The sequence below is a fragment of the Cydia strobilella genome, chromosome 18 (assembly GCF_947568885.1).
Source record: "Cydia strobilella chromosome 18, ilCydStro3.1, whole genome shotgun sequence".
Classification (NCBI taxonomy): domain Eukaryota; kingdom Metazoa; phylum Arthropoda; class Insecta; order Lepidoptera; family Tortricidae; genus Cydia; species Cydia strobilella.
In genome coordinates this window covers 6315804-6330256 of record NC_086058.1, presented here as the reverse complement: position 1 = coordinate 6330256, position 14453 = coordinate 6315804, and the positions used below count along the sequence as shown (strand labels likewise).

Sequence of the window (14453 nt, the reverse complement as noted above, 5' to 3'; positions counted from 1 at the left end):
CGAAAATGACTGAGAAACTCAAAAGTTACTTAAAGCATCAAAGCGATAGATACCACTTAGAATGATCTGGTAATATCATTGCGACCTAGATTCCCGCCATCTGTCTAAGAGGACGACGAGCAATGTATCTCAGTTCGGCGGGCACGTCTCTCGTTTTACTCAAAAGATCTGTGTCCGCAGATTTACCGAGCCCCCGGGACGCCCCACGCTCAGTTAGAAACGAAATTCACTTTGACACAACGACTTTGAAATACGTCGCCGCGTAACTTTGCTGGTCTGTGAATGCAAAATATAAAATCGACAACAAGATATTTGCGAAGGGTGACGAGTCAATTGTGTGACGGTCGTCACGGTCGGCAAGGTGGTTGAAAATTTTAAACACGTTCAATTTTTAACTCTTGCAATTTCTACTCGTAGATATTTAACTCAATACATAACGCAAAATAAGTAGGTAAACCTGTTATGTATTTCACCACGAACGAGAAAACGAGACTAAGGGAAACTCATGTTTTAAGAAAGCTTTCTAATTTAGATGCTGAATTTCGTTCACATAGAAAAGACGAGCTGTATTTTTAAGTGAGACGTGGTGAGTAAGACGTATAGTATTTTTTTGTTAGTTATAACCTTATGAGGGAATGTTACCTCATAAGCAAACTGTCCTAAATGTGCGTTGAAAATTGGAAACTTAAATTATTTTTCTCTGATAAAGATCTAAAAACCAATAACTTAGAAATGAACTTACCCAAGAAGCTGAGCAGCAAGTACGTGCAGATCTTCATCTTCAGTGCCCTGTAACAAACAAATTTCATTTTAGAACTTGCGATTCTTCCAACTTTTACTGCAGCGAATGGTGGGTTGTGGAGTAGATTTTCAAACCGAGTTCTATATAACATATTATTTTAAACGGTAATTGAAGACTCGTACCTATATACCTATATGTTTGTTATATAAAACAGACAGACGTTTCATGAAAACAACGAAGAACATGCAACTAGATATCAACCACTATTATATGATATACCTAGGTACTCGTATATCATGATATACCTAGCTATGAAAAAAGTATAGAATTAAAGACATGATTGGCGTTTAAATAGGTTAGCAACATTTAGGATGTATGCTACGTCTTAGACATGTTTCTAACCAAATACAATAAGTACTATAGTTATTTTTTTATTGCGCTGGTTGATTTGTGTTTATAACTTACTGGGTGTGTTGAAAGCAGTAAGTGTAAAATGATTACGAATTTTTGAAATCAATACCGACTGCTCGCAAACTTGTTTTGCTAAAATTTCTACGCAATGTGCAGGTAAATGCATTCAAAGCGTTTTACTGGGTTTATAATAGTTTAGCTATTCAGTAAGTAGTAGATAAGGAGCGTCGCTGGAGTGCGGCTCCTTTAATAGTTACTACTTGTTCTGAAAATTGCTCCTGGGGCATTAATGTCTGAAGGGAAAATAGAGAGCCATCTCTATAAGTTTCTATGCTGACACACTTTCATCACGACCAAAGACGGAAAATAAGATTACTTACTTGGCAATAAACTTTCCGTAAGAGTAGGGAAGACGTGTATATTTTTGGATAAAAATCTCTCAATAGGTTTAACTCATAATTTAAACTGAAGTTTCAGGCCAAATGGAAGTGCATGCGATTAAGTTTCATTTTAGTTTCAATAACAAAAGTGTCCTAACTATGTGGTACTTAATATTTCGACTGCTTACACTAGAATGTGCTGTCATACGAATATACTTAAATACGTTATACCTATACTTAATAAAACGATTCTGCAAAACGAACATCAGGCTTAAAATTACCCTGATGATTAAAATATCAGACCGAAGTATCTTTAGTTCCCAGCGCCTCCTCTTGGCCTCAGTTAATTTAACTAAAAGCAATAGCCTGCGGTCAATGATGCGTTAGGAAAGGTTGTGTTGAGATAACTTAAACTTTCAGAGTTATCGGCAAATAAAACTTGAAAATGCCGTTTATTTTCAATCTAGACGACAGGTTTATCCATAGTGCACTTATTAATATTCTACATCTTATATTTTTTATAGAAATAATGTGGAGACAAGCGATTCAAAAAAGTAGACGTTATATTTCTAAACTGTCATAAATAAAATTGAAACATTAAAAACAATTTAGGTAAGCACATAGAAGTTCTCCAAACTGCCACTTAAATTCAAACAGGAGCTGTAACTATCAGACGAGTATTAATGGATTAAAAGTTTTAATTCCCCCCTGAACCTACAACATTTGTCAAAGTTCGCATCTTTGACAAGGGTCACGCTGTATTTACTTATCCCACCCCGGCTTCACCTGAGTTCCAATGACTTCGATCTTGATAGTCTCTTATTTATTGGTTCAGTTAAGCAAGTATTAAACGATTGGTTAGCAAAGTCAGGTGAAATATTGGGGAAATTAATTTAACTTTAATTGTCTTTATATCGCTGACATAAAGCGTACGTTTTTTAGGACTTAGAAAACTTATGACCAGGAATAATTGAATAACACATCACATTAGGTATACTTCTATTCCTTAGGGTTGAGAGATAATCTTCGAGGACTAAGTGGCCTAAAAATTTAAACTAGTAGTAGATGATAATAAGTACCTACGCGTGTTGTTCTCTATGAAATGTAATATTTAATCACAATATTAACGGAACCTGTGCATAAAGGGTAAAGCTATATTTTCTATTATCATTAGCAGCTAAGAGAATTAATTGCAGAACAAAATAAACTCGAAAACGACGGCCAAGTTATGAGCCAAAAGCACAAAACTTTGCATACCACTAGCGGAGATTTTACATTTGAACGCTGTTATAGAAATAAAAGCATTTCAGTTCAGTGACTTGAACATTCTAACAGCTGCAATTATATATTTACTTCGAAGAACGCGAAACTCGTAGGTACATTAGGTTTTATATCGAAATATTCGACGAATTTTCCTTACCCCGGCTGTCACTCACTAAACAGCCTTAAAAGCTTTCCAAACTGGAATATTAAAGTAGGTGTAATATCAATATTCTTAAGTGTTGGCAGCAAACATTCCATTTGCTCGCGCTAGCGTAAGACCTATTTACGCGTCAGATTCGTTGGGAAATTCCTCGAGTTAGTTGGCTCTTGAGGGCTACAGCAAGGTCCTGGCAGAGTGGTTGGTTGGTTCTCAAATGGGTTAATCGCTCGAGGTTGGCAGCGGCTGCACCTGACGGCCTGAATTACGGCATTACGCCTGTAATACGTAGCCTGCAAAAAGCATTCCTCTCGCCGGGTGCCGGATTTCGACTGCTTCCGTAGGCACTGCAGTGCGTGGTACGATTACATCGTAAATCAGCAATAGCTGCCTATCTTATAATTTGTGATTGAAGTCTGTATACCTAACAATGATATTAAAATCTAATTATAACAATAAAAAGGCTACTTGTTTTATAAAATACCGTAATTTTCTAATACCTGATGAAGAATGTTACAGGATTTGCTTTAATCATTAAGATAGATAATGAAAAGTAGATGCTATATTTTATCTTATTCATGTGATACATTTTGTTTATAATGCGTCCCCTGGCCCTAAATTACATTAATTATACGTCAATAAGTCGCAAAGCTCTTTTACATTCCTCTCTCAAAGATTTTTTGGAAGAAATCGCTTCTTAGCGATAAACCGACCTGTTTTCTATAATTCTTCATCTTTTTTCTTTTTGGTGAATAATATAGAGTACCTACTTATTACAATCGATTAGACTTATTCAAATCAATTGAAAAAAAAATACTTATTTCACTCCATTGAAATACAAAGAAACAATTTCTGAATACCTATACATAAAATGAAGTAAACAGAATAAGCAATTTGTCAGAAAGGTTCGAATGTCGGGTCGAACCTCACATCACGAGCCTCTAAAGAGGTTTGGATTGCGGGTAAAAATTTATCATCTGGAAATTATAATTAGGACTATGTATGACGTAATTCTATCGAACATACACTAGGAGGATTTACCAAACGGAGTAGCCATTAACAGGCGTTCCCCTCTGTCGAAAATAGTCGGCCAATGGTCATACACAATGTATGGACTGAAGTTTATCTGACATGGCTATTTTTACGTTACGTATACATTTGACGTCCCCTCCCCCGCAAATATCCGCAGACTTGTTTGTACAGAAAATTACAGACAAGGCGTCTCCGTTTGTTTATATCCTCCTAGAACATACGTATAGAGCGCGATTTTAAAGCAAATTACCTTTTTTTGTTAATTATTAATGCTGCAGGTTTTTAATTACAATACGTTGAATGCAATACCAATTCGACGAAAGGAAGCACAATGATTTCAGATTTCAGTTCCAGTCCAGTATTATTACATACATGCTTAGGTGGTAATGGATCCAGATAACCTTTAACAAATTATTATTGCTATGCATATAAATAATTAGGTACAGTAAAAAGTAAAACGCTTTAAAACTGACTTACTATATTATATAATATATATAAAGGTCGGGCAGGGGCACGGTAGGCAGGGGCCAGTGGAAGAATATACTTCCGGCCCTGTGCCCAAAAGATGTTATGGGATATAGAATGAAAAGGAGAAGAGAAGATAGGTTAAACTACCCATTGACTGTTCTTGTTGGTGGAGGTAAGTTCTTTCTTGAAAAAGCTATTAGCTGGTAGCACTAATTACCTCACTTCATAATTTGCACCCTTTGCAACCTGGGTGTGTCAAATATTGCAATAAATAGTTGATGGTTATGCTATTTTACTAGGGCGCTTAAATCCATTAATCCAAATAGACTTTTAAGTGCTTTTACCTTTTAGCCTAGTGACGTAAGTACTTTCAGACACTAAAATATTCATCACCCATAAACCACTGATCCTGACCCTTCATCATATAGGAAACGCTATAAGTAATAGAATGAAATGAGAAGTAAATGGAGCCATCTCGTCCGTCACAGATCAAATCGCCGAGGAGCGACCCTTGTACAATATCAGGATTCCATATCCCCAACCTATAAATTACAGACTTACAACAGAGCCGAGTGCGGCGAAACGTTGCAGTGTGTTTCAAATGGCGAATTGGTAATCCTAGGCCGGTTTTGCCGCAGGTTTTGAAAAAGGGCTGGATAATCTCTGTATTTGTGAATCGTGGTGACTATTTGAAAATGATATAATTTTTCTCCATGTATTTACAACAGTCGAGTGCAAGCAGAAGTGCTCTGAAATATAAATTAAATTGTTGTGTTGTGTTGTGTTGTTGTTGTTGTCGTGTTGTTAATATTTAACTTATGTACTCAAGAGGAATATGTGGATTAATTTGCTCAGTGAGGCAAATTAAACCGTCTTTGTATCAATAAAAAGTTGTCGTTTTCTTTTTTTATCAAGTCTAATATAAAGAAAAGTCTTTAACCCCTGGGCTATGCATGGTTTTACCCATATTATACACGATTGATATCTCAAATTAGGCATTCAGAAGTTATGGTGGAATAAAGAAACTCACATACAAACATGAACGCTGAAAACAATACCTACACTCCTTTTTTAGGGCAGTCGTGTAAAAATAGAAACTTAAACGCAACAAGTTAAACATATTCCATTTTATTGGTGTGCAACTCTGACACACTGAATTTCTGCAAGATTTAACGGATCAAAGGTGTCCAACGTTAAAACCGTATATAGGTACAACACTAAGCTAGTAAGCGTAAGTGGTTACAACAGTTTTTTACGTAATGCTATTTTCATGACCATTTCCAGTCGTATAATCTCATAATGCTCCATTCTTCATCAGTTTTATAGGTGCCTTAAATGGGAGTCCGGGCCCGACGGGCTCGAAAGATAAATGGTTTCGTTAATTAAAAGAAGGGTGACCAGTCCTGAAGGAAATCAATTGAATGACGAAACTCATTATAAACCCTGACGGGGGCTTCCTTATCAGTTTGAAGTACATTCGAGGCTCTTAACCCAACCCCTTATATTATACAATTTTTCAACACAGACGCGTTTATAAACTGTAATAGATGTCGTATATTAAAGAAAAAGTGACGAAGCCCTCCAGTGGTGAAGGCCGGATTCGAAGGAAGGATGAATTCGGAAGGCTGGATTCTGGCGGTGTCGAAACGAGTTTGTTAAGCTAAATTTACGCTTTAACTCACGTATTTTGAGTCACTCACGCGATATGTTTCGGAGAGCCTAGGTCTCCATTTTAAAGCACTAACAGTAGTACTACTAGCGTAGTGTCGCTCGTAGCGCAGCGCGCTGGGCGCACTGTGAGATAACCGGTTGGGGGTGATGTATGTATGTAAACACTTTATTGTACATAAGACAAATTACAAACACAATAAAATAACAAAAATATATACAATGTACAAAGGCGATCGATCGAAGCGAGGTAATCTTGCGATTTCGTTATAGACGAGCACAGTGGCGGGTTTGGGTCACCCAACACTTGTGACTATAAAAATACGTGAGTTAAACCGTAAATTTAGAAATAAAACTATGAAAACGGATTACATCGCGTATATTGAATTTATAATACATCCCGACGTTCAATAATATAAATAACATAATAGTAATAAATAATAATAGTAATAACAGTATAAATTCAATATACGCGATATAATCCGTTTTCATAATTTTATTTCATCACTTTCATGAATAACTATCGCAGTAACCGAAGACCATAAATTTAGCTTAATCTTATTATGACACAACAGTTTAAATTCGTCAAACCTTAAGTATTTTGTTTTTATTATGATGGTTCCAATGCGTTACTGCTCATCTCATCAAAAATCCGTTCAATCTTATCCCAACTTACCTTAAATATAGGCATAAAAAGTATTATAGTTTGTCAAAGGACTGTCTCATTTCAGAGAGAATCATATTATCTTTGTCTTACACTAGTACTAGCACCCAAAAGAAAAGGATGAGTATAGTTTTTTTTTACTGACTTTTTGTTCTCATTTACTGACAATTTGGTTTGATCAACTAAACTATTCATTAAGTTTGATCAACCACACTAATATGCTCTTATAGCGTACCTACTCATTATCGCGGCTGTATTTATAATTCAGGGTGATTTAAACGGTAATACAGTGGCGATGGCGATAACAAAGTGTTGGCAAACTTGAGAATTCGTTAATAAATCAGTCGGCAACAAGTGCGTGTAATGGCCGCATTAAACACCGCTGTCTAGGACGATAACAATTATTTTTATGGCCCGTATTTTATAATCACGTTTTTCGTTACTAGAGAACTCTTATAATTCACTTTTATTTAATTTTATAGAGTTTAAACGGCGAAAGCGTTAAATGGTAGTATTTTTCAAAGTGAAAAAGAAAACATTTTTTTAAATATTTATTTCACTGGAAACATAACTTTATATGACTCTAACCGTTGTATAACTTTCAATATCCAGTCCGGTGAAAATATTTGTCCCCCAGCTATTATGATGATCTTTGGCTGCAATGGTCTACATTGCATGAGTATTTCAAATAGACATACCAACAAACTTCAACAAAACAGAACACAAATTTTAGCTTCCTTTCTCTATTTACTTTCCGTTATAAAATGGAATCCGGGTTTAAACTTTTCTAACTCGTAAAGGCTTGTTGTCAGTTGTCAAATATCACTGCCACAGCGACTGATGTTTGCACGAATATTTAATATTTGTTTACCAACCTACATTACCTACAACATGAGTCTGAAAATTTTTCACCCTTTTATTCTTGTGCTGTCAATAGTGAATAAAAATACCTACTTTAAGTATTACGGATAAAAAGGGGATTAACAAAATGGGTCTCGTTTTATAAGTCACTAATGTAAAATAAAAAGCATTGAGTGAACGTGGAAATATCTGAAAATAACATTCTAAAACATTTCTAAATCAATACACTGATGTAACGCAGCTCAACTTTTGAAAAACCAATTAACGACTGTAAATTGTTTTGTAGCATTAAACACGCGAGCGGAAATAAATGTCACAACGTAAAATTGGCGACAAGCTTACGCAGTTCGGTAGATACTTGTTGTTTCATGCATGGCACATTTATTGTAACGCTTTCTTGAATTGGTTGTCTCAAAGGGGAATATATTCATTGATAATGTATTGCAGCTCGCTATACTTTCAACTCATCGCTATGTTTTTGAAAACGTAGCTAACAGAATCAAACTCAAACTTCAGCAACAATTGCGTTTAATGGCCACGGATTCTCAAAGTCCGGCAGTCCGTGACAATCGGGCGCGGTCGTGGAAATGAAATCGTAGTAGCATGCCACTGTTTATACGTCTGCAGTTTGTGTATGGTTTCTTTTAATATTAATTACATGTGTAAATATAATACAAACAGTAGAAATTAAACAACACTTAGGGCCTGTTTCACAATGTCCAAGTAAAGTATTTGATAGCTAATTAACAAATAAATTAACTGCCAGATAATACTACCTTCAGTTGTAAAGGTATTTATCTACCAGTTAAGCTTATTCGAAGATTGTGAAACGCCAAAGATGACTTTATTCATCAGATAAGTGGCATATAGCTTATTCAGGCCTTTACTTAGACATTGTGAAACAGGCCCTTACATTTCATCCGTCCTCGTTCCGTCGTCATTCATTCATTTTTCATGGCCATCACTACTAATGTAAGGTGGGTTCCCAAGCCAATTCTTATATTTTGTCTTTCGTTGCATTTCTGAACTACCTACCTATACCTCGTTTTTAGGGTTCCGTACCCAAAGGGTAAAAACGGGACCCTATTACCAAGACTCCGCTGTCCGTCTGTCTGTCACCAGGCTGTAGTCCGCTGTCCGTCTGTCCATCTGTCTGTCACCAGGCTGTATCTCATGAACCGTGATAGCTAGACAGTTGAAATTTTCACAGATGATGTATTTCTGTTGTCGCTATAACAACAAAAATACTAAAAAGTACGGAACCCTCGGTTGGCGAGCCCGACTCGCACTTGGCCGGTTTTTTTTAGCATTAGAAAAATGGTTAACAATTTAACATATCTTTTTATTGAAAATAGTGATTACTACTTATTAAACCAGAAGAATGTAAATATATGTCCTTGCTATATAATGGTTACATATTTGCTGTAACTTATCTTTCAAAAGTATTTTACAATAAAAAAGACACGTCAAGATTGTTTATACTTGCTATGCTAAAAAAACGAGGTATAGCGCGATTTCTCGTAGTCAATGTTCACACGAGTAAAGGATAACTAGACAATGGCGTCAAACATATCAATAATGTCTAAGTGTTCAGAAACGAAGTCGGTCGCCAGACAATTCCTCGTTAGATAGCAAGTCAGACTGTGTATCGTGTATCCCTTCACTTACTAGGGGATGCGTATAATTTTATTAACCGCATCTCCCAGATAAATTCAGGGAGTGCGAACAAAACAATTTGAATTCCGCGTGAACAACCGTCACATTTGTTATCGAAGTGCTTTATGTTTCTGCGAAACGTTTAATTTATGAAGGACAGATAAATGGAACTGATTTATATTCAACTTGTTTTCTGACGTTGTTGGAACATGAAACGTTTTGTATATTTTGTATACTTACATGAACATTTTAGATTAATAGTAACTTAAAGTACCTTCTTGTTTAACGTGTACCAAAGATAGATATAACTCCGTAATAGATGGATACAGTCTAAGGAAAAAACGTGCCTCGAAAATCAAGAAAATTTGATTCTCGTTCAGAGGGCGCTACTAGTTTTGGCCTACATTCGTATAGATGGCGTTGACGGTTTCGTTTGTTATTTAATCATATTAACGCATATCAGTGAAAGAACATGGGTCAAAATCATAAAAATAATTAATGCAAATAAAAAAAATCATTTATCTATATTTAAATACATTCTATCGTATTTTTATAAATCTTCATTTTTAGTTTTAAAGTGTGTCGACAGATGGCAGTGAATTTACTGGGGTTACAAAATTTACTATGACAGTACCGCTCTAGTATAAGTTACTCTATGCGTGAACTAAACATGGTTAAAAGTAGGTACGCTTTAAACATGGTTTGTTTATTCAACTGTAAAGGATTTTAGTAGGATTCATTATTCGTCTTTAAACGTTTGTACTTGTTATACAAAAAATAATATGTATCAGATATATCGGAGCGGCCAAAGTACTCACAAATATCTGAATACGGCGTTATTGCCAAGGCGCTATAGTGCGTGTTCAGATATTTTTGAGCACCTCGGCCGCTCCCATATATCTGATGGTGACTGTAGGTACTAGGATTTAATTTATTATTTAGGTATATTACTTTTAGCGTGGGGTAAAATCAGGTCTCTGTGACTGAAGAGTCCAATACCAGAGCGGCATCTTCTGCCACAGCAATCACAAACATGACGAGAGTCAAAGGCAGGAGGCAGCGCAACAGCTCTATCAGCTCGAAGTCTTTTCTGTCTATGGTTCTTTAACCAGTCCTTGTCATGTTTGTCTACACCCGCTTTGAGATATCGTCGCCACTGGTCTCATTTCAGCCAGAGACTCCTAATTGTGAGGTTGAATATTGACGCAGATATACCTTCAATTTACACGTGCACATACACATGAAACGTGCTAAAACTCTTATTAAAAAAGAGGCGCTCACAGCAAAATGAAATCTTAAGCAATTTCGCTTATTACAAGTACGGCACGGAGTTCCTAGTCCGCTATGGCGCCGGGAAAATGTAAGTAATACGTCGCGGCGATGCGGCGGCACGTGCTGCTGCCTTGTTAGGTGCTGGAACGTGGCCGCCGCATACAGTAATCGTCATATCGAGGCAGGTGAAAAATCTGCATCTCTATAATACATATAAGTTTACTACTAGCTAGCAAGCTGCCCACAACTTCATTTCATTTCCATGCGAAAAATATCCTTCCTAGGATAAACTACCTCTTTGCCAAATTACAGCTAAATCGGTTTAACAGTGAATGAAAAGGTAACAGAGAAACGAGTTTAACTACGGTCGCATATGTTTTGGTAGGGATTCGTTCTGTGCATGACTGTGGTGGCCCCTTGAAGGGTATGGGGCACACATTATTAGCTTGACAGCTGCCAACTATGAGGTACGTAGATGTGAACATTCGTCCCACGAACATTTTATTTGTTCCCAAGCCGTGCGTTGTCGTCGCTTGTATTACTCCCACCACACTACACCACGCACTTGGCACGTACGGTGTATTCTACAGAGCATTGGAAACTTGTGTATTGAATTTCTAAATAAACTGCTATGTAACTTAGGTGATCTGGACTACTGCAGATCTTCATCAAACGGGGTATTGATTCAGTGAGAAATGGCTGCAACAACAGATGTAGACAATATCGTAAAGTATGCACCAGAGAAAGTTAAAGTAATAAAACACAAAATACCTGAGTCTTTGATGTCCTAGAGCTGCGTTGTTCCTTTGAGAATGCCATTTTGCGAATGCATAAGCGCGTCTCGCGCAGTCTAAGTAAAGTTCTCAAAAATAATATTGCACTGAAGATTTAAGCAAATATTCCATGACGCTCAAGGCAAATAGCATCACTAACAGATTTAATCGAGCAAAGTCTGCGCTCAAATATCTGGTTAGGAATGCAATGAAACTTACGCGCGTTCTGCGGGAAGCTTTGTTGTTATTATACGTCGGAACATCGGGGAACTTGCCTTGTCGAGGCATTTCTGTTTATCAACATGTTGTTCACTTCACGTCTTTGTTTAGTTTAGATCGCACAGTTTTGGAAATTGCTAAGTTTATATACCTACTCTCAATCTTTCTTTGTAGTGTCGTAGTCAGTGAGGCAAAAATATTGTAAAATGAAAAGCAATGAAAAGTGAAAAACATTTTAATACTTGATATGTCAAAATGAAGGACTGTCTCAGTATATAGTATAAAGCCTAGTTCGGACTAGGTTAGTAATTTAGTCGAGTGGCGAGTATTTGTGACTTTGCATGCCTAAAGGGTCCTTATGCTCCGTGTGCGGCATAGTCCCTTTAGGCATGCAGTCACAAATACTCGCCACTCGACTAAACTACTAACGTAGTCCGAACTAGGGTTTACTAATGTATTGCCAAAAATCGTTTCCCAAAGTATTACTTCCCAAACTATTTTACGCAAATTATCATTAGGCAAAATTTCATTTCGCAAATTTTCATAATCCAACCTAACCTAACCCAACCTAGTACGTCATTTTTATTTCGCAAGTATGGGGTTGGAAATGAAATGGTGGCGAAGTAAAAAACTTGCTAAAATTTCATTTGGGAAATGAAACTGATGCCATAAGTTTGTTGAGAAGTGAAATTTGGCGAAAAATATTTTGGCTGAACGGCGGTATCCCCCGAACTAGGCTTTAGTTACTCTATGAAGGACTGCCATGATGACAACCATAGATTCATATCTACTACCATTACATACTTACATTTTATCATATTTTGCTAGTAACAAGGTATAGTTTGTCAAAGGACTGTCTCATTTCAAACAAAGACAGAGAGAGAAGCATACTATCTTTGTCTTACACTAGTACTAGCACCCAAAAGAAAAGGATGAGTAAAGTTTTTTTTTTACTGACAATTTGGTTTTATAGTTTATTTTTTCCGCAAAAAATAAGCCTGTACCTTTTTTTAACTGACAAAAAACAATAAAGTGTTTGTTTTTCAAGTATGGGCGAAACTTAAATAGAGAATAGGGAATATTACGCGAAACTCTGCGTAGGGGGCGCCACTACCACAATCTGAGAGTCTATTGCGAAACAAGGTAATCGAAATTTCGTTATCTAACATCTCTGTCACGTGCATATTCGAGCGATAAAGAGGCAGATAGCGAAATTTCGGATTCGCGTTTCCCGGTAGGTCCTCTGTAAACAAACCGCCTTAAACTGCCGCTCAAAAACCTGTTAAAGGTGCAGTATGTATAAGTTACTGTATGGTTTACTAAAAAGGCTAGTGCTGCACTCTGGTGGCAGAACATTGCACTAATATCTCCTATTGGCCAGTTTGTTTGTGGACCCATATCTTAATAGATTTGGCAAATAAAATTGCTCTCGAAGGGTACGAAATTAGAGGTACCTACCTAATAAGGATATGATTACTTACTTGATTAATTTCGGAATTAACAGTTCCCATCTCGTTGGCTCTTTAATAAGCATTTACATAAACGCCTTGCTTGTTTTTCCAGAGGATTTAGGCAACAACCCCACGAGAATTGTCATATAGATAATCGTTAATTCCTATTGTAGATGTGACTTCTAGGAGATTATTTCAACTTAAACATTTCCTGTTATATGGAATAAATGGAATCCCGCGGAGAGCATTCAAAGTTAGACGCTTCATACCGCTTCCTAGGTTTATATACGGGATGTAAAATAGAGGACGTCATATTCGAAGGCGTCAGCGGTATTAAATCCTTGGGAGCAGCTGCGTCCTCCGCGACTATTCGACGAAGGCTAAAGGAATCTTAGATATCGAGCGAGTAGTATGCTTTCAAGTTTTAGTTCGCAATTCCAATTAATTATGTTTACGACTGGTCGAATAAATGTCTAATAGCAATAAGTATGTTGTTTTTGCTAGTAAAAACACCTACTTTTCATTTCAAATACGACGAAAGTAATAGTTATTTGTTTTACAAGGGGGCAAAGATGTTGTTTAACCTCTCATGCTAATATTGATACCTGAGCAAGCGAAATACTCCAAAATTGAATCACGAGCGTAGCGAGTGGTTCGAAAAATGGAATCTTGAGCGTTGCGAGGGTTTCAAGGTACGAGGGTTAAACAAATTTACCCCTAGTCAATACTATTACTTATTCTGTGCCCGAGTGAAACACAAAATTTTACATCACACCAACACCAGGAAAATACTGACTGTAAAATATCAAACAAAATCAAAGCAAATCGATTCAAAATTTATCATTTAAAATCAAATTCATCATTATCATTTAAAAGTCAATTCTAGAAAGAAATAAGAAGACAACTCGAAATTTGCATTTGATTATTTTGCTTCACATGTGATTTAAATGCAACTTTCTTATTAGTTTTTGAACAATCAACAGCCTTTACCAGCTGGTGTGGTAAAAAAAAATCTTGCTCTTTTTTTATTTAAACCATGTCAGCTACCCTCGCTAACAGCGTTATTCAGCCGCGTAGCCATTCGCAGTGGTACGTTAAGTTTTAAATTGGTTTTTATATTAAACTAACTATACATAGATACTAGTATCTACCTACTAGTTTGAAACTTAAACAGTGACAATAATATACGGCAAACTTTACATTGCACGCCTCCTCTTTACTCGGACAATCTGACTTTAAGATTGCGAGATGAACGTCGAATAAATATCCCAAGACGCTGATGCAGCTTGCGGTTACTTATTGCAAGCAAGCTCCAGGAAGAATTAAATTCAAGTTACTTCCTTGGAATGTAGGTACGAAATGAAATAAGAGCTACCTAAGTGACCTGCAAGTGCAGCACCAGATTAATGGCTCAGACTTAAGGTAACATTAATTTC

At 36.5% G+C, this 14453-nt stretch overlaps 1 long non-coding RNA gene across 1 annotated transcript in view; it reads right to left on the bottom strand.

Annotated features, from left to right (window-relative positions):
* LOC134749454 (uncharacterized) overlaps nt 1-14453 on the bottom strand; it is a 128989-nt gene that overhangs the window by 70096 nt on the left and 44440 nt on the right. Inside the window, exon 2 of the long non-coding RNA XR_010128493.1 lies at nt 743-789. This is a non-coding gene — a long non-coding RNA (uncharacterized LOC134749454). The remainder of the gene's footprint in view (nt 1-742; nt 790-14453) is intronic.